Below are 22721 nucleotides of genomic sequence, written 5' to 3'. Positions count from 1 at the left end.
TAGTACCACACATAAGCACTCAAAATGGATTATTTTTATTCTGTAGTATGTTCAACTTGGATTCTATTAAAGCTACCATTTTTCTACAGCTGCCAATTCTATAGCAGATGTTGCACATTCCTTGATAGCAAAGACTGTGACTTAATTCATCTTTGCTTTTATTTTAGTGCTTGTGTAACAATTTCAATATGCAAGATTTCTAATAAATGCTTAATGAATATATTAATGGCTTCTTTAGAAAGCCCTTTCTGATAACTCATATAATGAAAGGAATATACTAGTTGGTGTTATAACTTGCATGCAGATTTGTGTTGTTTAATAAAGCATGTGATTCATAAAATAATTGGAGATTGCTATTTTTCCATGTGGCTTTGATGTGGATAATCCCCACAGGGAATAGATGGAAAGGAGATAAATTAATTCATGTTTCTTTCTAGGTCAATTTTTTTCTGAAGGAATTCACTGGTCATTGCTTAAGTATCAAATACAAATGTTATAGGACCCCTTGCTCCCAGTAGTTTTCCTATTTGATCTTAATTTCTCAAGTGATAAATATTCATTAGCGTTGTACCCTAAAATTCTATCTTTATTTACTAGCACCACTGTAGTTTTATGGAAGACAAAATTCACACTCCATTTTTTTCAAAACTGTTAAGAAAAACTTTAAAGCTATTCATCACTTTTCTTTGAAATCAACTAAAAAGAAATACCAAAGAGATGGCACCATTTTGAATAAGAATTGCACTCAAGAAAGAGCAGTTCTATCTGTCCGTCCATCTGTCTGTCTGTCTGTCTGTCTGTCTGTCTGTCTATCTATCTATCTACCTACCTATCTATCATCTATTCCATTGAGATAGGTGTGTTTAGTTGACGAGAGCTTGAGATCCTTACGGTTAAGCCCAAGGACTAATACATAAGGGATTGGTTCCATGACTGTGAGCCCCAATACTAATCATGGGGATCAGGCGGGTACAGACTTGTTCTGGTCAACAAAGTGCTGGATGATGAGTCAGTGCACATCATCAGTACCAGGAAAACAACTCAGAATGTGAACTTTACTTTTGGTGGATCTACAATTTATATTTTATTACATATTTCTCTACCTGCCACTATTCTGGGCATTATAGAGGTATGAAGAATATATCAAATTGACCTATGTACACAGGTAACACCCTCACTCTCCTGTGAGCTCCGTGTCCTAATGTCTGTTTTTCCTTATCCAGAGCTTATTTCTACATGAGGGGCTTCACTCCTGCTTCTCATTCAGGTTCAAATATTCTCTTCCTTCCACACTCTCCATTCCCTTTCTTCTCATCACCACGCCAATTTCTAATCAACGATCACCTCTTGCTTTGAATGTCATTTCCTCACATTTTTTTCCTGATATCAACCCTCCCACCCTGCCGATTTTATAGACTCAAAACTTGATACATTTCCTTAATAAATCTTATCATTATTATGGTGGAAGAAACTGACAGATTGGTTATAAACTGTGTCTTCTCCATAGAATGTTAGCTCCATGAGGGCAAAGAAAATGTTTTCTTATTCTTCCACGTATTTCCAGCATATAATAGAGACTTATGTATTATTTTTAAATAAATGACTATACTTGTGCCCTTTTCATATTTGCTAGTTGCTGGAAAATTATGTAATGCTTCATACTCAATAATTAGGCTTTCATTAGGTGAGCATATAATATTTTGAATCCATGAAAAAAAGAGTTGTGAAATATAAGGAAAAAGCAGTTTCTAAAGTTAAGTAAGAAAAATAAGGCTATAGCATTGCAAGTAAAATATGATCTAATTGGTGTGTGCATAGGAAAACCCAGGAAGAAAATTCACCAAAATGCCCAAAGAATTTTTTTCTCAAATGCTCAAAGGTGACATTTTAAAAATACAGTTCTGTAGTTTCTATATTTTTTTAAATTAGCATGAATTGAGAAAATAAAATTATTAGATATAAATATTTTGCTTATTTATTTATCATTGATTAAACACTGCTTTTCCAGACCTTGAGCAAAAGCAAGTATTTAAATTAAAACTAAGTCCCTGCTTGCTTCCTCTTTCATTCTTATGGGAAGAAATATCAATAAATCAGTAAACAAACAAACAGTGTCATGGAGTAAGAAGTGCTATGAAGAAATAATACAAGGTATTGAGGCAGAAAATGACTAATAGTAGAATTTTAGATCAGGGGTTTGTGATGAGCTGTTCATGACAAAAGTAGTAGTTAACAATGTTTAGACAACTGCTATGGGCCAAGCAAGCTGATGGACATCTTAAACGCTTGACCTCATTTGCTTTTAACAATAATCCTAAGAGACAAGTGTTGTTCTTATTCCTATTTTAACACACAAGGAAGTAGATTTTTAGAAGGATCATGTAGTCAAGATTTAACAGCTAAATTGTGGTGTACATCAATCACAGTATTTATCGCATTGTACTTACTCATTTAATTCTTTGTCTTCTCTATAACATTCTCTGCTTCATGACTGGAGTACATATTTCAGAGGCTGAAAGATAATTTAAAATCTCAGCACTTGTTTGTTAAATGAACAAACATATAAATAATTTTTAAAAGAAAAAAAGAAATTCATCATTAGTGAAAAAAGCATTATTCTGAAAATTCATAAAGAAGTGGGAAATTATTCTGTAACATGTTCTCATATGATAAGGGAAAAAGTGTCTATGAAATAGGAACAAAAAAGTCATAAAAAATTCTAAGGTGAATCATGGATTACATTTAAAAAGAGAGTTAGTTGGTTTTAGAAAAAACCTACAAGGTAGTTTAAAATATCATAACATATTTAAAATACAAATTGGAGGATTTTAGAGAGCAGACTTGTGGTTGCCAGGGGAAAGGGAGGAGGAAGTGGGGGTGGATAGGGAGTTTGGGGTTGGTAGATGCAAACTATTACATTAAGAATGGATAAGCAATGAGGTCCTACTGCACAGCACAGGGAACTATGTCCAATCTCTTAGGCGTAGAACATGATAGAAGACAGTATGAGAAAATGAATGTATGTACATGTATGACTGGGTCACTATGCCGTACAACAGAAATTAATACAACATTATAAATCAACTATTCCCTAATTTTAAAAAAATTAGAGGTTTTTAAAACTTTAGTGGGTGGAGTTCCCATTGTGGCTAAGTGGAAACGAATCTGACTAGCATCCATGAGGACACTGGTTCAATCCCTCGCCTTGCTCAGTGGGTTAAGGATCCAGCATTGCCATGAGCTGTCATGTAGGTTGCAGACACAGCTTGGATCCTGTGTTGCTGTGGCTGTGGTGTAGGCCAGCAGCTACAGGTTCAATTAGACCCCTAGCCTGGGAACCTCCATATGCCACAGGTGCAGCCCTAAAAAGACTAAAGAAAGAAAGAAAGAGATAAAATAAAACTTTAATTAGGTAACAACACACTACTCTCTACACACTAGCTCTTCAGTATCTGAAAACTAAACAAGGAAACTAAGCATCTGGATTTGTAATATAATTAATAAATTCAACATGCCCATAAGAACTATAAAAAGAAAAAGACTACAAAATTTATGAAAGATATCAAGAAGTATTAATCAATAATGAGTCACGTGTTCTTGCACGAGTGTGACCATGATAAAGGTATCAATTCTTATTAAATTTATAGGTTTAAATATTGTTCCAAATAAAACTTAAATATATTTAATTCTGGGGTTTTGACAACATAATTAAAAACCTTTCTGAAAAATAAACTTTTGGACATTAGAAAAAATATTAATAGAGAAGAATGGATATTAGGTATTGGTATTTTTTAAAGATTTTATTAAAGTATAATTGATTTATAATGTTAATTTCTGTCTTACATCAAAGTGGCTCAGATATACATATATACATACATTGCATCTGTTAATCTCAAACGCCCAATCCTTCCCTCCCCCATCTCCCAGTATTGGCATATTTTGAAGCTGTAAGAATTTAATCAATAGAGTGTAAAGACCATTGGAGGCAACAGAAGGCAGTACAGCATGGAGTTAGGAGCACTGGTATTGACTTAAAAAATTTTTTTTTCAGCTTCGCCATGTAAAATGCTTGGAAATTATTATTCCCATTCTTAGAACAAGAAAATATCTAACCAAACAGAAAATCATTTTTCTCAGAGCCATCACAGAATGGAGGCCACAAGGTAAACTGCCACCTTGAATTCTACAGAGATTGGTGACTACAACATATCAGAGCTAAGGTAAGTTTACCTTGGGCAGAAGCTGCTAGAGCCATAAGATGGTAGAAGCACTCAATTTTAATGAACCACTGGATGCTGCATGTGGATTAGCTTGAACATGAGAAACCCCCAGGCACCCAGTCTTAGGCCACCACACTGTACCTCCAAGAATCTCACCAGGTTCTCAAGAGTTGAATGTCTGAGAAAAACCTCCTTATGTCTTGGGCAGGGGTGGTGAAAAGTAACCATTTAGATGTATATCTTGAGTGTTTCTCATAAACAACACCTGCTCTCCAAGGGAAACCAGAGCCTTATCTATCTGGTAAAAAGTCAATTAGACAACTTCAACCCTCTCTAGGCTTCCTATCTCACATAGGAAAGAAAAAAGAGCCAAGAAATTTCTAAAGTCATTATTCAGGGACTCAGGTCCCCAGAGAAAGACTGAGATATGAAGATAAGATTTTTGAATATTTTTCCTCCCTGACACCTTACCACCATATCAATATGGCTGCAAGATAGAAGCCCTATTTAAGAAGGAATTATTAGGGAAAACCAAAGACACCAAAGACAACAACAAAAATACTAGAGGAAACTGAAGCCTGTACTAGCAACTACATAAATTAACATAAAACCACACATCAAAGGCCAGCCTACCTTGACATTTACCATTTCTTTTTACTTAATAAATTATATTAGGACTTCAACAAAAAATTACATAGCATGCTAAAATGTAAGAAAAGCATTTTTCTCTGAAGAGAAAAAGCAAGCCTCAAATCTAGACCTAGCTATGATACAGAATTATCTGGAATTATCAGATAGAAAACTTAAAATGCTTATTAGCAATATGTTAAGAGCTCTAATGAAAAGGTAGATAATACGAATATGACAGTGTGGAATTCCTATCATAGCTCAGCGGTAACAAATCCAACTAGTATCCATGACGATGCAGGTTCAATCCCTGGCCTCTTTCATTAGGTTATGGATCTGGTGTTGCTACAAGCTATGGTGTAGGTCACAGATCTGCTGTGGCTGTGGCATAGGCCAACGGCTATAGCTCCAATTCGACCCCTAGCCTGGGAACCTCCATGTGCTGTGGGTGTGGCCCTAAAAAGAGAAAAAAGAGCAATAGATAGTGTAAGTAGAGAAATAAAATTCTAACTAGGAATCAAAAGGAAAACCTAGGAATCAAAAACATAGCAACAGAAATGAAGAATTCTTTTCATGCACTCATCAAGTGACTGGATATGATATGATCAATGGAAGAATCAATAAACTTAAAGATATATCAATAGAAACTTTAGTAACTTAAATGCAAAATAAAAGATGAAAAAAGACTAGAATATCTAAGACTGTGAGATGATTACAAACAGTACATCATGCACATAACTGGGATTACAGAAGGAGTGGAAGAATGTAACAAAGGAAATAGATGAATTAATAATGGCCAATATTTACCCAAAATTAACAACAGATATCACACCACAAATCATAAAGTACCAAGTATGGTGGGTACTAAAAAATATACTCTTAGGCATATCATTTAAACTGTAGAAAACCAAACACAAAGGGAAAATCTTGAAAGAAGGCAGAGGGGAGAAAATGTTTTACCTTTACAGCAATGGGGATAAGAAAAATGCAAATTACTAATATTAGACATTAAAGGAGTTATGGGGTGCAGCAGGTTAAGGATCTGGCACTGTCACTGCAATGGCTTGGGTTGCTGATGAGGCACAGGTTCAATCCCTGGCCGAGGAATTTCCAAAAAAGAAAAAAAGAAAGAAAGAAAGAAATTAAAGAAGAGTTATCACTACAACATATCCTTGATATAATGACATGAAATAGCACTTTATGGTATCTGTATGAGGGGAACTATAAAACTTTGCTGAAGGAAATCTAGGAAGATAAAAATGAATGCATTGTTATTACAAGTTCATGAAGCGGAAGTCTAAATATTGTTAAGATATAGTCTTCTTTTTCATTTTTCTATGTTTTTCTGTTTGTTTTGTTTTTTGCTTTTTAGGGCTGCACCCATGGCATATGGAGGTTCCCAGGGTAGGGGTCAAATCAGAAGTATAGCTGCCAGCCTACGCCACAGCCACAGCAACATAGGATCCGAGCTGTGTCTGCAACCTTCACGACAGCTTTCAGCAAAGCCAGATCCCAAACCCATTGAGTGAGGCCAGAGATCGAACCTGCAACCTCATGGTTCCTAGTAAGATTCGTTTCTGCTGTGCCACGATGGGAACTCCAATAACAAGTCTTCTTATTATACCATATAGATTTAACACAACCCCAACAAAATCCCAGGAAGTATTTTGAGGATATCAGCAAAATTATTCTGGAAGGACAGAAAAATATCCTTAATAGCTGACATAATTCTGAAGACGAAAGTTGGAGAGTTGACATTATCTTACTTCACTTACTATAAAGCTACAATGATCAAAAGAGTGTAGTATTAGCAAAAGGATATGTACATTAATAGAATGGAATACAGAGCTAAAAACTGAACCACACTAATATAGTTGGAAGATCTGTGATAAAGGAATACAGGCGATATAATGGAGCAAGAATAGTCTTTTCAACCAGTGGTTCTGGAGCAACTGGACATCCATATGCAACAACAAAAGAATCTAGACACAGACCCTACACTTTTAACAAGAATAACTCAAAATGGATTATAGGCATATAAACAAACTGCAAAACTATAATACATCTAGAATATAACATGGGAGAAAATCTAGGTGACTTTGGATTCGGTGATGAACTTTTTTTTTTTTTTTCTTTCATTTTTTCTTTTTTTCTTAAGGGCTGCTACTGAGGCATATTGAAGTTCCCAGGCTAGGGGTTGAATCAGAGCTGCAGGTTCCAGAATATACTACAGCCACAGCAATGCTGGATCCGAGCTGCATCAACAGCCTATGCTTCAGCTGGTGGCAACACCAGATCCTTAATCCACTGAGTGAGACCAAGGATCTCATTTTCACAGACACTATATCTGGTTTTTAACCCGCAGAGCCACAAGAGGAACTCCAAAGGACTTTTACCTATCAGCTAAAAGTATGATCAATTCAAGGGATATTCTCGTAATGCCTCTGAATGTGTTTTGTTTTCAGTTTGCTGAGTTTTAAAATTTATGGACACCAAATAAGTATATGTAGGATCATTCTGATCTGTCTTCCATTTTTAAAAAAATTTTTATCATTATTAAAATATAGTTGATTTATAATGCTTCATCAAGTTCTGTTGTACAACAAAGTGATCCAATCACACACATTTCCCTATGCTATACAGTAGGATCCCATTGCCCATCCATTCCAAATATAACAGTTTGTATCCCCCAAAACCCCCAAAATGCCCATCCATCCCAGTCCCTCCTTTTCCCTCCTGGAACCCCAAGACTGCTCTTCTTGGCCATGATCTATTTCTGTTTTTTGTTTATTTGTTATTTTTTGATAGAATCATCTGTTTTATATTTTAGATTCCACAAATAAGTGATATCATATGGTATTTGTCTTTTTCTTTCTGGCTTACTTAACTTATTAAGAGAGTCTCTAGATCCATCCGTGTTGCTGCAAATGGCATAGTTTGTCTTTTTTATGGCTGAGTAGTATTTCATTGTATATATGTACCACATCTTCTTAATCCATTCATCTGTCCATGGACATTAAGGTTGTTTCCATGTCTTGGGTATTGAGAATAGGGCTGCTATGAACATAGAGGTGCATGCATCTTTTTCAATAAAAGTTTTTTCTGGATATATGCCCAGCAGTGGAATTGCTGGATCATATGGTAGCTCTATATTTAGTTTTATAGCTTTTCTCTGTTGCTTTAATCTGTGTAATTTTTCACAAGCCTTCCCTGTGCTTACTTCAAACCTTTTCTCTCTGTAATTATCAATTATGTGTATTGTGGTCCTTGCTGTTTCTAATTTATTTGTTCACTCTCTAATAATGTTATTTTTATCCTTAATTTGTTTGCTTAAGCTTATAATCTCTCTTCCTTTTCATTCTGAATATATTAAATTTGTGTGCTTGGGAGCTTTTTTTTTCATAGAACAAAATACATAAATATGGGATTGTACAATGTGAATAAATTATCTGAGGTAATTTGCAGTCCATATTAGAATACCTGGTCTCTGAAATTTAATAGGTACCATTAAATGTCCAATGCCAGGATTCACCTTATCTAATAAAGAGGCATAACCCACTCTCACAGAGGGAGGGTCTCAGAGAGTATTTGTCTTTTTCTTTCTGGCTTGCTTTGCTTAGTACGAAATGAAGGCTTTGACATCTTTTTGAGTCAGTCCTCTTGAACTCTTCCCATTTTACTTATTTCTCTCTAGAAGCTGTTGCCACTACTTCCAAGGAGGAGGAAGGGAGTCACTGATAAGGATATCTTCCCATCATGAATCTCTCACACTTGGTATTGTTGGAAAGTAGGCTGACATTTGAGTTGACTCATCAATACAGTATTTGTGTGGTGAGGGTAGTAATTATTGGAGCCACATTCATGTGAACTGTGCTTTCCCCAAGTTTCTGAGTTTCTTTCCTTCGTTTTTAATTCCTTGACATTTATGACATTGAATCATCCTTACATAATGGGTCAATATAAGGGATTTCTGCATTACCATTTTCAGGACACAAACATTGCACTGGATCCTGCTCTCCCATCTTGGGGTACCTGGCTCTTTAAAATATAAAGGCAAAAAAGAATGAGCTGTGCAGTTATTTCAGGTGCAGACTATGAAGTTTAATTAGAAAATATCTTTCCTCGAGTTTTTGAGCCCAACACTAGACATTCTCCCTAACAAATCTATTCATTCACTCTGATCCATCATGTGTGTGTGTAGTGGGGGAATTACTTAAAAAATGATTTCTGGTGAAATTTAGAATGGCACTCTAAGGAATATGCTTCATTGTGCTGACACTTATAAGCATTTGGGGATAATGAGCACACTCTGAGTAGCTCTTTACTCTAGTAAATTGTCCTCACCTTATGCCCAGTTCACTACATAAACATATTAGCCAGATGATTTCTCAAATGTATTCTCCTTCTGTGTTTTGATATGACCACTGAAAAAGTGCTTCTGGCTTCCAGCATTGGGTCAAATCTAAGACAGCCAAACCCTTTCTTGCAGCTGTATTTTCCTATAGTTGTAATGCAATAACCTTTGAGAAGGCCACGTAAATAGAGACCTGTCACAAAGCTGGAGGTCATTGGTTGATCTGCATGAAGACCCTGTGGAGGTGATGGACCCTGAAGATTAATCTTGTAGAAAATCTGAGAGCCCTGAAGGTTACGTTGATGACAACTGGCCTAATATTACACATGATAGGGACTCAGTCTATACTTCATAATTGATTGATTTTCCTTCTGGACCCTTACAAAGGCCTATGGCAAAAACAAATAACAGGGTAATTTCCCTTAACTTCGACTTAGCGTACTTTTCTATTAGGTTTAGAGAAATGAAAACAAACCAATTTATTATTCTTGGAATGAAAATTTCACATTTTGGTTCGATTTTCCATATGTGACAAGACAAATTTAAGAGGGTGCTTATAAACAGATATGAAACTTCAAACAGATTTACTGAGAGAATGACTTTTTCCTTTACCATCACCATTCCCCTCCACAGCAGACTAACACAATAAAAAAAAACTGCAAATAGGAGTTCCCACTGTGGTATGTCTTGAGCGTGCTAGAATGTGGATTTGATCCCTGGCCTGGCACAGTGGGTTAAGGATTTGGTGTTGCCACAGCTGTGGCTTAGGTTGCAACTACAGCTTGGATCTACCCTGGTCCAGACACTCCATATGCACAGGGAGGCCAAAAAAGGAAAAATAAAGTTGCAAATAATTGCTAGAAGTTTTTTCTAGGTTTCAGAGATAAAGAGTTTATTATCATCTCTAGAAAGTGCTCTTAAAGTTCAATCTAAGTTTGTCCAACTTTCTTCTTAGGTCAAGGATTTCCAGGGCTGTAGAGAGGATAGCTGTGTGTACAGTAAGCACTAGAGTGTAGGGTTGGTATTAGCGAAGGAGGTCTCTCCTGTTCTTCAGCCTTCTAGCCTCTTCATAACCACCCGACACTCTTCTGTTGCGATTACAAAGAGTGATTGCGGTGGTTGGCAAGATAAGAGAATGCAGTTCTTTCGGCCAGCTCCTTACTGTTAACCAAGTTGAAGACTGATGGAAGTGAGAGAAAAAGAGATAAGAAAAGAGTTGCTTCTTCAAGGTAATGCTATACAAGCCATTGCCTAAGTCATAGACTGTATCCACCTGCTTTCTTGGGAAAATGAAATTTAATCTCTTTGCATTGTGCTTAGGTCTGCAAACTTGAAGAGAATGGAGAATGCATCTTCCAACCATAAAGGGATTTAGAGGAAGGCTGTTCTCCCCAACCAAATAGGAAATGTCCCTCTAAGCCCCAGTCACTACCTAGTCTGTGCTATGTTCAATGATATCATGGGTAATTTGCAGCATCCTAGCTGAAGTAACACCACAGCAGAATTCAGGGCTGGGCTTGAATATGAACCTTGTTGAGAAATAACAGGGTGAGCTGTTATTGCTATAAAAAGAAAAACATGCTTTCTCATTCACTTTAGGACTGTAGGAAAGAAAAAAAAAAACTTCACAAAGACAACAGACTGAATACAAAAATGCAATTATCTCTCATTCATTCGTATTCCACTTGGTAAGAGAAAAATTATATGCTGTTGGGCTTGGTACCCTTTAAAACATTGAAAAACAAATCAATCAAATAAATTAGGTACTTTGGAATTTTACAGCCGATGCCAAGGACATGCCATAGGAATTGCTTATGAATTCAGAACTATTTTTTAATAAGATATATTGCATTAAAAACATGTTGAAATGATTTGAAACAATACAATATAATAAAAATAAATGTGGGAAGAGAAATAATAACTAGGCAGGGGCTTCATTTGGGAGAGGAGAAAAATCCAGGCAAAGCCTGGCCCTGTTCAATTTTAAATGTGGTATCAGAGCTTTATTTTTCAAAAGAAACTCCAAAAAGTAAAGTCTGCTAAAGCCAGTGGGTGACCTTGTACAGTGTGAGAATGGTCTTTGCCACATACTTCTTAGCCTGAGAATTCACTGTGCAGAGTCATCTCCTTCTCCCCAGCCAATACCCTATTTCCTGGCAATTCTAAGCTTGGTCCCTATACTGAAGCCCAGGGCAAATGTTCCATGGACTTAGCTACCAAGGTGAAGGAAACTGTGAATTTTTTTTTTTTTTTTCTTTTTAACCGGCTTTCTGGAGTTGCAACTGTTCACTCATTGGCTGACTGTCACTGGTGGAAAATTACATACATATTGTAACCCACAGATTTATCAGTTGCTTTGTATACTTTCTGTTATTAGAGCTTTAACATCTAAAGATAGTTATTATTAACATGTTTTGTACTCTTCAAGTGCAAAGCCCAACATATATAAAGGCAAAAATACTCCATGATCCAAAATAGTCCCTAGCTTTGCAAGAATAAACTGATTCTATTCAGTGTATATTTAGTGGAAACAGTATTTTAGTCATACTCTAATATTTTAAAAAGATGTTAACTCATATATGTCATATTTGGGAATTCTCTATCAAATATTTGATTATTCATGCTGTATAATTTCTTAACTCTTTCTGGAAACAGAGTTCATTTTACACTAATGTGATATCAACTTATTTAAATAGTCACTTCTTATTTATGTCATCTAACAAACAATATCATGATACCTGAAATGTGTTTCTGGGTTCCTTAATGACAGAGCACAAGGGCTCTGTATCTTAATGCTAATGGGGATGTTTTGGTTATTGGAAAATCGCCACCAGAAAAACAGAGAAGAGAGAGCAGAAACTCATACGAGGGAAGGGGGAGCCCAGTACCATGCTGGACACTGAAGGAGACAACAGGGAATACCTCCTAGAGGCACGAATGTGGGATTGGCAAAAGATTAAAAAGGACAAGCAGGTTCCTTGACTCTTCTGCAATGTCACAGCACTATATAGCCCCAGGCCTTCAGTTATATCTGCTGTTCACTTATCTTTAGGCCAGTGGTACTCAGGGAATTGAAACCATCATGGCTTTTCCAGTGATAAGATAGAACCTTTAAAGAAAGAGCATTTTTCAAGGCATCAGGTGTAGAGACTGAGAACAGAAACAGGATATAAAGCCAGGTAATTAGGAGAAATACTATTCTCTAAAGATCTTCAGTAGCAGTGGATGAGACACCAGGTTTCCAACTTTATATGGAATAGAGGTATAAGCCAATATTCCTAACATTTAAAAACACGTTAAAAAAACATCCTCAGGAAAATTCTAATGACAGGAAATATAAAGATGCATCAAGGCAGGGAAAAATTATTGTAATTAAATGAAAACCTCAGTGTCCTGATTATATTAAGTACTAAGTAAGGTTGGGTCAGAGGGCACTGAATCCAGGAGCTTTGCGGAAAAGAAAGTTGAAGTTAGCACTGAAATGAAAGGTGAGCCTTCTGGGATCAATTTGTGCCTATAAACATCATTATGTCTTCATTCTGACTTGAAGATGTGAGAGAATACTACTACTTTCCTGCCATTATACATCTGGTCTGCCAAAACTTAAAGCATTGTGGGTATGAAATAGTTGTTGGTCATTAAATTATGTTTACATTATTAAACTGCAATGGTTTGACCTTTGCGAAGCCAGCCCATCTTGGACCATTAGCTATGTGACAGGGGACAAGTTATTAACCAATCTGAGTCTAGTGTCCTCATATACAAAAGAGTATATTGACAGGCAACTCAGCAACTGTTGATAGGATCACATGTGAAAAGTATCTAATCCAGATCCTGGTTGAACAATGATACCTTCCTCTGTCCTCCAAGAGTCATCAACCAAAACTTCCTGAGGAAGTTCAGAGTTCACAGTCCAGGCAGCAAGTGGCCATTTACGAGGATTCACAGGGTATTAATTGCCAAAGCTAAGATCAGGATATGAGGGCTAGAGGAGATATGGGAGATATAAAAATAATAATAGAGAATAGTCAGAATGTCCTACAATATGGCTGACTTTAAGGGTTCAAAGTCCAGGAAAGTCCCAGCAATTTTCTGGACAAATAATCCAAGTCTGTGGATCTACTGGCCAGAAATCTGAGCAAGATGGGCTCTGTGCAAGAGTGGGTGGAAGCATGTTTTTAGGATACAGAGATTGAAAGCTTAATAAAAAAAAAAATAAAACTTTATGCCTTAATCATAAACTGTTGGGAAGTTCCAATGCCTGAGACATTCATTTCATTAGAGTGATTTCAAGAAGCAGCTCCCAATTGGTTAATCAATGGAGGCAGTGCACTTGAGTCATTATTAGGACCAAATTACTTCTCATGACTAACTTAGGTAGTCAATAGTATCCCAATATTTTTCATTCAATCTTCAGAATTCCTTTCCAGGATCAATTGTATCTATTCCCTTAGATATGCCCCATGCCATAGCCTGGACCCAAACTAGAATATTATGGCTCCATACAAAAACCATGGTACTAATAGTAGGACAAATCTGGACTTTCCTTTCACTTCCAATCTGAACTTTCTCGCCTTCTACCTGCCTTATTCTAAAAGCTTCCAACCTTTATCACAGAAACTTACATGTCTTTGGCAAGCCTCAGTTTCTTGGCCAATGCTATGTGATTTCTAGAGGACCAGATGGCAATGATATACTGACAAGTGCCTTGAAAAATAAAAGTGTTATGCAAATAGAAGCCACTTGATATGGGAAAGTTTTGAGGGCAAGTGGCAGCCAAGTGTTTCTTGCAGAGGTAAAAGAAACACTTTTTTTTTTGGCTTGTGTTTCCTTATTCAGCATTTTCCTACTTTAGTTTCTGATTCTCCTTTCTGCTCTTGTCTTTATACATGGTTAGCCTCAGATTTGTCCAGGAGCCTCTGCTAGGGATGTACATTGTTTTCTTTTTCCTCACTACTTCAGTACATCAGTAGGACAGAATGGTGACTGAAACATGACTTCTCTCTGTCATGGCCAGCATATTGCCATCAGACACCATCTTTCTTTTCATGCTCTTGGTAACTAAGGGGTGACTAGAAAGGGTGACACACAGGGCTGGTTTTCAAAGAATACTAAACCTGGATGCAGCAAAGTATTTCATCACTTGAGAGAAATGACTTCAGAGGCCAAGGCCAAATGTTTAAAAATTTACAGTCAAAAAAATTTACTATCAGAATATCAACTGAAAAGTGTCCTGGATATCATCAGAGCACCAAGATGTTAAACCAACACTATTCTCCAAGAGTGTGGGAGGACATTATGATGTGCTCGAAATAAATAAGTGCATTAAATTTTTAGGCAGTACCTAAAATAACCACTTCTGTTATCTAAGCTCATATATCTTGGGCAAATATACCATGGCTCCTTGAAAGAGTTGTATGACCTATATAGACACCAGTGCCTGGTGTATGATAGGTCCTCAAAAATTTTTGATAAATTAATAAGCCAGTAAATAAACATGTTTGTATAACTTAGGTCAGTAGTTGCTCATTTCTCAGGATTAATTTAAAAGGGTATTATACTTATGAACTAGGAAAACATTATATGCGTTTACAAGTATCCACCTATCCAACAATAGGAAAAAACACCACACCTGCAGTCAAATAGAAACCTAAGTTCTGGGCCTGCCACTAACAAATGGTGAGATTTCAATCTCTTTATCTTGAAATTAAAAGACTTAGTTTGAACATGCTATTCTTCCATATACCATATAACTGTATACAAATACATACAAACATTTCGTTTGACAGTTCAGGGATAATTTTGGAATCTGTCAATGGTACAGGCCACTTGTGGGTACCATATTTAAGCGTATGATTCAAGTTGACAATGGTCTCTTTAATGGAGAATAAATTTTTAGTTAATTATATGTTTTAAAAGTATTATCAGGTTTTCTTATTGAAATACTTACTGAGAGGGGCCTTGCATTCAGAAATTCCCAATAAGCCTTTCATGTTCTGTTACTGGGTCTCAAGACAAATCTATCTCCCAGAGCTCCTAGATGTCCTAAATTACAGAAAAGTGGGGTGTGTTTTAGTAGAGAGAAGGAAATAAAGAGAAGCTGAATTCCCCAAGGAGAAGCAATGGCTGCTGTGGCAAAGATGACTCGGGGAAAAAGAAATTAGAGGAGAGAAGGGGCAGAGCTGGAAGCCTGCTTATGAGATGGGAGAAATCTGGGGCTCAAACTCTTTAAGAAATCCTATAACCCTTTCTCATCTTCCTCTCCTCCCTCTTCATCCTGACCCATCCCAAAAAGCTTGGAAAGATTTCATTTTGCAAACCCAGATCTTTGGGATGCAGTAGGGAGAATGGATTGCAATCTGAAATCGGCATGGCTCTAGCAGTGGAGCTGTGGGATGGACTGGGAACAGGGTATCACAGAAGTGTGCCAAATCCCCATGTGTCAGATCCTGTATGAAAGACTGAGATATGTTGCCACTTTACTCTTTAAAAACTATTTTCCTAAGGATTAAATATTTTTAAACATACGGAAAATAATATATCACTGTACTTATCACCCAAATTCAATTCAGGTTTATAGTAATGCTAATATTTTGTGACATTGATAAAGATCTTTTTTAAAATGTAGAAAGAAAATCTTACACACTCAGTTGAAATACTACCTCTTCACCCACCCAATTACATTTCCTTTCTCTCTTCTCACTATTCACCTGAAGAAGAGAGGCATTGTCTACCTGTCAGAAGCACAGCATCTGAAGAGGGTGTCAAAACTGACCAAATGGTGGGCAGCAGGAAGGATGCTGTGACCATGCCAAGGTAACTATGGGTGTGAGATATCCAGTAATGGAGAGTTTCTGAAGAATCCATAAAAGTACTCTGGTAAAGAATAGGCAGCAGTGGTGCAACTGACAGGTCCAGTTGGCACTGATATCCAGATTACAGCTGTAGCAGGAAAGCAACACCATTTCTGCCTTTACTCTGTCTCTGTCTCTAGGAGTGCACAGGTCTTTTAAATTAAATCTATATCACTGATTCAGTCATGGTCCCAACAGGAAACAGATGGCACTCTCAGAACAGTATAATTTGAGGACGGTTTATTTACAACAGGACTGTTTACAAAGATATGGGTATGAGGGAACCACAAGAGACAGAAAAGTAACCCAGGGCTAATAGCAGCTGGGTAGTTAACCTCCAGGCCCTTAGAGATGAGGGAAGGGAGCATTTACTGGGACCCAGAAGGAGAGAGGATTAAGCAGAGTCTCCTCCTCTGGGAGGAGCAGTAAACTATCATGGGATATAGGCAACCTACCTCTCAGGCTGAATGCCAAGAAAAAAATCTAACATCAATTTCCTAACTCAGTCTGATCCCCTGCTGTGGCTCCATCATGAAGCCAGAGGGCATTGGAACTCATTTACATAAATCTATACAAGTCAGCCAGAAATTTACATGCCAATAATATTTTACCAGCATTACAAAATTTCGCTGTGTGATTATTTCATGGTTTAGTTCTAAATACTTTGCATTTTCTATTACCATATCTTTGACCCCAGGATTATTTGCCAATGAATTTCTGAATTTTCACATCTGTAACTTTATGGCTATCTTTAATAACTGAATACCAGTTTTCTTGCTTTAAAACCAGAAAACATGATCTTAATTTATTGTTGTTATTGCTTAAGTCTTTTATGACCCAGTAGATGGTCAGTTTAAAATGTTCAATGTGTGGTGGGTAAGACTGTGTAGTCTCTAATTGTTGAATAGAGACTTTAATATATGTTTATTAATTGTGTTGTTCAAATTTTATATATTATGACATATGTTTCTCTAAGAATTTTAATTTTTTTTTCTTGGCACTTGGCTTTTGTGAGTTTGGTCAAATTTTTACCTTTGCATTTTTCCTTTTCTTATTGCAATTCTATCAATCTACATGTTCACATAATATACAATTATGTAATTGAACTAAGTGCCAAAATAATTTAGCATAGTTACCTAATTTTACAATTTCTTTTTATCATTGTAATTATCCTCTTCGTCCTTAAAAAGTCTTTTTGTCCTTAATAACTTTTTCTTGGAATTCCATTTTATCTGCTATTAACATAATTAATAAGGTTTATTTTTGGCAATATTCTCCTAAATATATTTTTTATCCTTTAATTTGTATTTTGTTTACATTGGGGTAGCTTATAAATAGCATATAGCTAGGTTTTATTCTATATTTTGGTCACTGAGAAAAAATAAGCAATTAAATCTTTTCACTTTTATTGAAATTATATATTTGGAATCTTTTTTTTTTCTACGACTGTGTTTTCCTTTGCTTCACTCTTCTTTCCTGCCTTCTATTGGATTGAACAAATTTAATTTTTTCTTCTCACTTCTTCCCTCTGTTCCTTCTTTTTTTCTATTTCATACTGGGTTGGAATTTTGACATTTGTTGATTTTATTTCCATTTCTATGGCATTCTTAATTCAGCGATATCTAAATTTAAGCAATTTTTCTTCTTTAGCTCCACAAAAATAAGGACATAAAAGTACTTTAAATCTTTCATTTTCCATTTTGTTATTAACTAATTTTTGTTTCATTTCCAACCCGCTTGCAAACTCTACCAAAATTATTTATTTTAATTAGTATGGCTGTTTAGAACCGATGCTGCCTTAGTTTCCATTTTGTTATTACTAATTTTTGTTTTATTTCCAACTTGCTTACAAACTCCACCAAAATTATTTAATTAGTATGGCTTTTTAGAACCGATGCCTTTTACCCATTAGTTTCTTTACTCAATTTTGCTTCATGATCCCTTGATTCTTGAACTTTTGTTTCTTCTTTTGGATGGAATTCCTCTCCTGCAGATGTTCATTATTCTAGAGTTTTTATAGCAAATATTTGTGCTTGGTAAATTCTCCCAAATTTTTTCTAAAATTATTATTATCTCACTTTTACTTTTTTGAATAGTTTGGGTGGTACTGAAATTCTAAGTCCACAGTTATTTTCTCTCAGTCCTTTGAAAAATCTCATTTCTTTGTCTTTTGACTTCTTTGTTGATAATGTTTATTTACTGTATGTAATCTGCCTCATCTCTCTGGCTGCTTATAAGATTTTGTAAGATTTCAGTGTCCTTTAGTGTCATTATATATGTTTAGATGCAGAATTGATTTTTACCCTTTCTTAGTGTGCTTTTTTAACCTGAGAACTCATGATTTTCTGAAATGCTAGAAAAACCTCAGCCATTACTGTTTTGAATAGTGCCTCATATCTTATCCTTTCCAACTTCTTTTTCTGGAAAACCTATCATGTGCATTTTGATCATTTTCATTCTATCATCTATATCTATATATTTGACTTCTCTTTGCTGTTCATTCTTATTATCTTTATTGGCTGCAGCATTCTGTGTAATTTCCTCATATCTCTAATTTTCATTTTTATCTCTAATTTTCTCTGTCATTGTGTTTTTCCTACTGTTAACCTCTGTGTTGAGTTTTATTTCAATGAATAATATTTTTACTTGTATATTTTATTTATCTGCTTTCTCTATGGAATCATATTTTTATTATGGTGTTTATGCTCTCATTTGTCTCTTTATTCATCATGTTCAATGTATTTATGGTGTCATTTTAGATATTATCACAAGTTCTAATTTTCCTATTTGTTTCTGCTGACCCTTTATCATGACTGACCATTTCCTTGGATGAATGATTTTTTTTAAACTTAACTCCCATGGAACTTGTTTTTCTGTAGCAGTGTCATTCACCCTGGGTCATGACCTCACAGACAAGTTTTCTTTTCTTTTTAATGGTATCTAGGATATCTTTAATTTATGAACAATTTTTATGCATTAATTTATCATCTGTGACTCTTGAATTGATAGTAAAAATTCAGCCCCCTTTGTCTACCACAACTTCTAGTTAGACTTTTTCTAGTCTAGTTTCCATAGAGGGAGGAATTCTTCCAAGGACCCTTTTTTAGGGTAGGCAGAAGTTCCCAGACCAGGGGTTGAATCCATGCCATAGCAGTGACACCTCCAGATCCTTTAAGTGCTAGGCCACCAGAGAACTCCTCTAGGGACCCATCTTTACATAAAGGTTTCAATTATAGGGCTTCACCTTTTATGGGTTCAAGGCCACATTTACTTTCTCCAACATGAGCACTATAACCCTTTGAGTGACCTGTTTGATGTATAGTCTCATCTATGTCCTCTAGGCCTCCTTAGCAATAGGCAAGCTCGAAACTTTGGCTTTGACTTCCTTGTTTACTTTAACAGCATGAGGATTTTCCCTCCCTCTACTTTGAGTTTTGTTATACTAAAAGCACCATTTTGTTATATTCTGTATTTCTGAGTGTTTGAAGGATAAAGCAGGTCACATTACAGCTCAGGCAACTGTAATGCTTGCTTTTAATGTATTTGACGACTTTGTGAGGTGGGGGTATTTTTAATTCCTTTTTTAAAACCTCGTGGAATATCTACAATATGAAATGTTCCAAATCCTGGGAATACAGAAATGACTATGACATAGTCCATGATCTAACTGACATGCAAAAATTATTACAAACAGGTGAGAGTTTCTGAAATAAAGGTATGAATAAAATGATACATGGAGAAAATCTGGCTCCTCTTTTTTTAGAGGGGAGAACTCAGTTTCACAGTATTGATAATGACTTGACTAATTTCAAGAGGAATTAAAGATAGAATCAGGATATATACATGTTCCACTGTTTTAACACAAAATCTTGTGTGCATTTTAAAGCAAAAATAGCAGCTGCAGTTTCAGTGTAAGTGCTATTTTATGAGCAGTGGGGACCTTAGAGTGCTGGCTACATATCAGATTTATGATGAATACTTTATTAATTAAATACTCTGCAGAGGGCCTTGCATCCTTCACTCCTACCCTCATTTGAGAAAAAAAAAATTTTTTTTTTCTCTAAGCCTGAGCTTTCTCCTGCCCCTGCTTATCTAGCACTGAGGACAGAGGACTCAGAGACTAAATGAAAGTGGACTGTAAGCCAGAAATTGGTGTTCCAAAAATACTCAGGTCATAGAAAGTAACAGAAAAGAAGCCCTACTAGGATGAGAATTTACTTCTGGAGTAGAAGCCTGTTAGAGTTTTACATTCAGCAGGAGGGAAGATGATAATGTATAGGACAGTTTATAGCCTCACTAAATATGGACTTCACATTGAAAATATCTAGAGAACTGCAGCCAAGCCTCCTGCAGTTCCCTCCTATTGATGAGCAGAGAGATTTTCAGACACCTCACCTTAATTTCCTGCACAGTTGGCAGCCTTTGAATTTTTCAATAAATTTTATGTTAAATAATGTTGTTTATTTTCTCTTTAAATGCCAATTTTGTCATGTGATCATGTGTGCATTTTTGATCTGGAAAATGCTCTGAAAGGCATTAATTGTCTCATCTGATATTAATTTGAAACAAAAAACAGAAAAAAGGGGAAGGCAGATTTGCTATACTGATGATGTTGTGTAGCTAATTTGATTTATTAAGTAGAAAGAAAGGGCAAGAAAATCTTAAGTATTCACTTCAGGAAATATGTCAGATGCCTCCATATTAACCCCCACTATTTTCTTTTTAGAAAATACTATATGCCTACAAAAATTCTGCTTAGGAGCCTCTGGTTATCTGTGTAACCTGGACAACTTGGCCCAATAGTTCAACCTTAACTGATGATCAGATTTCACAAATTTGGCCACTGGTGCTCTGTTACTTAGAGTACTGAAAGAATTTCTGTTTTCCTAACATTTCTAAACTCCCACTATTAAAATACAATTCCTTATCAACTAATAATTTAGGAATTGACAGCTATAGATAGCAGACACTTGGATTGAAGAAAAGGAATTTTTCAGAAAGACATCATAGGATAATGAAAAGAGAAGGGGGCATTATTTTTGTATCATCTTTGTGTTCATTTGAAAATATATCTTCAGTCCAGATCTCTCTTCTTTATTCCTATTATATGTATATTAAAATACCTACTAGAAATTCCATCTGCTGGCTGTACCCATGCTTCCAGCCGTATTTTCAGAATTGAATTCCTGAAGCCAGACAATTGGGCAACAGTTTGACTCCTATGATTCCCCTTCCAAGTCCTGCACTATAATATGATAATTAGCTATAATTCATTGAGTACCTCCTTATCACTTCCTATACGTTAAGCTCTGTAGTAGGTGATATATATTAATATTAAACTATCTCATTTAATGTTAAGAACAACTGTCCTTGCAACTGTTACTGTTCCGTTTTTTTAGATGAGCTCACTGAAGCTCAGAGAAGTTAGGTAACATGGTCATGTTCTCATAAGCAATGGCAACAGAGTCATAATGCATTACTTTCAGGTTCCTGAACAAGCCTCAAGTGGTTCCTAGAACTTTCCTTCTCCACCTCTTTGTCTGACTAACCCTTTCCTACCTTTCTATCAGTCAGCTTAAAATGCACTTTCTCCATAATCTCTGGTCTTTTAAGCCTGGTCTGAAAGTCTCTCCCATCCTCATCACTCATACCTCTTCCCCTATGATTATCCTTTTTGTATTAAACTTTGTTTAATTGCCTGAATCCACTATTACATTGTGTCTGAGGGTAAAGTCTGAGCCATTTTCCTTGCCATCAAATCCCTAGGCCATACCATGTAGCAGATACTAAGTACTGGTTTAAAGACTGAAAGAGTGTCAGAAGAACAAGGAACACAAATTCAGTTGACCTCTAAATTATTGCTTTGGAGTTGCCCTTTCATATTTTGCTTTTTATAGAACTACTTCTTATCCTTAGAACTGTTCCACCTTAGTTCTCCTGTGTTAAATTCTTTGCCAGACTCTACAAGTTGCTCAATTTCGGAGAGAAAATACAAGAATTTACTTTATTTATTTAACAAAGCAGAACATGTGCATTTTGATGTTTCATGGCATAAAGCTTGGAAAGGACACGGCTTTCTTGTTTATCCTTCCTTCATGGTGCCATTTCACAGGATTACGGGGTATCAGTGTTCAATGGAATTCAGAGATCAGTTAATGAAATCCCCCAGGGGAAATGGAGTCCAGCAAGATAAGGCAAATTGTCCAAGATCCTGCCACTAACAAGCAGTAGCCTCTTTCTATTTATTCTATGACTCTCCTCAATTTTCCCTTTCCTGGGGTCAGATTGATCTCCATTTGGAAAGTAGGCCACATCTACTAGCCCAAGATATACCAACCTGCCTTTGGACATTCAAAAGGACTTCCAAATTGTGTTTCACTTCTCTGAGGTTTGCCAAAAGGCTGACCTCATTATTAGAAGAAGGTCTCCCATTATCTGGTGTGAGCAGCCAGCAGAGTGAGCAGTCACAACTAAGAAGCAAAATACTGAACAGAACAACAGCCAGTTCTGTCACCCATCCAAGGTCTGTAGCTCATCCACAACATCTGGCAAAAGTAATTTGCAGAGTCCAGTACTGAACTTACTGAAGCCATGTATTCACATCTGGAGTCTAGACTGAGTGACTCTCTCATTTGGGCTCATAGCCTCTTCACACCTCCTGCAACC

General features: G+C 36.1%; 1 long non-coding RNA gene across 1 annotated transcript in view; it reads right to left on the bottom strand.

Moving 5' to 3' along the window:
- Positions 1-22721, bottom strand: part of LOC106504333 — a 201704-nt gene that overhangs the window by 101210 nt on the left and 77773 nt on the right. The window contains exon 2 of the long non-coding RNA XR_002346334.1: positions 2448-2512. This is a non-coding gene — a long non-coding RNA (uncharacterized LOC106504333). The remainder of the gene's footprint in view (positions 1-2447; positions 2513-22721) is intronic.

Source organism: Sus scrofa, chromosome 7 (assembly GCF_000003025.6).
Source record: "Sus scrofa isolate TJ Tabasco breed Duroc chromosome 7, Sscrofa11.1, whole genome shotgun sequence".
NCBI lineage: Eukaryota > Metazoa > Chordata > Mammalia > Artiodactyla > Suidae > Sus > Sus scrofa.
This window is presented reverse-complemented; position numbering and strand designations above follow the sequence as displayed.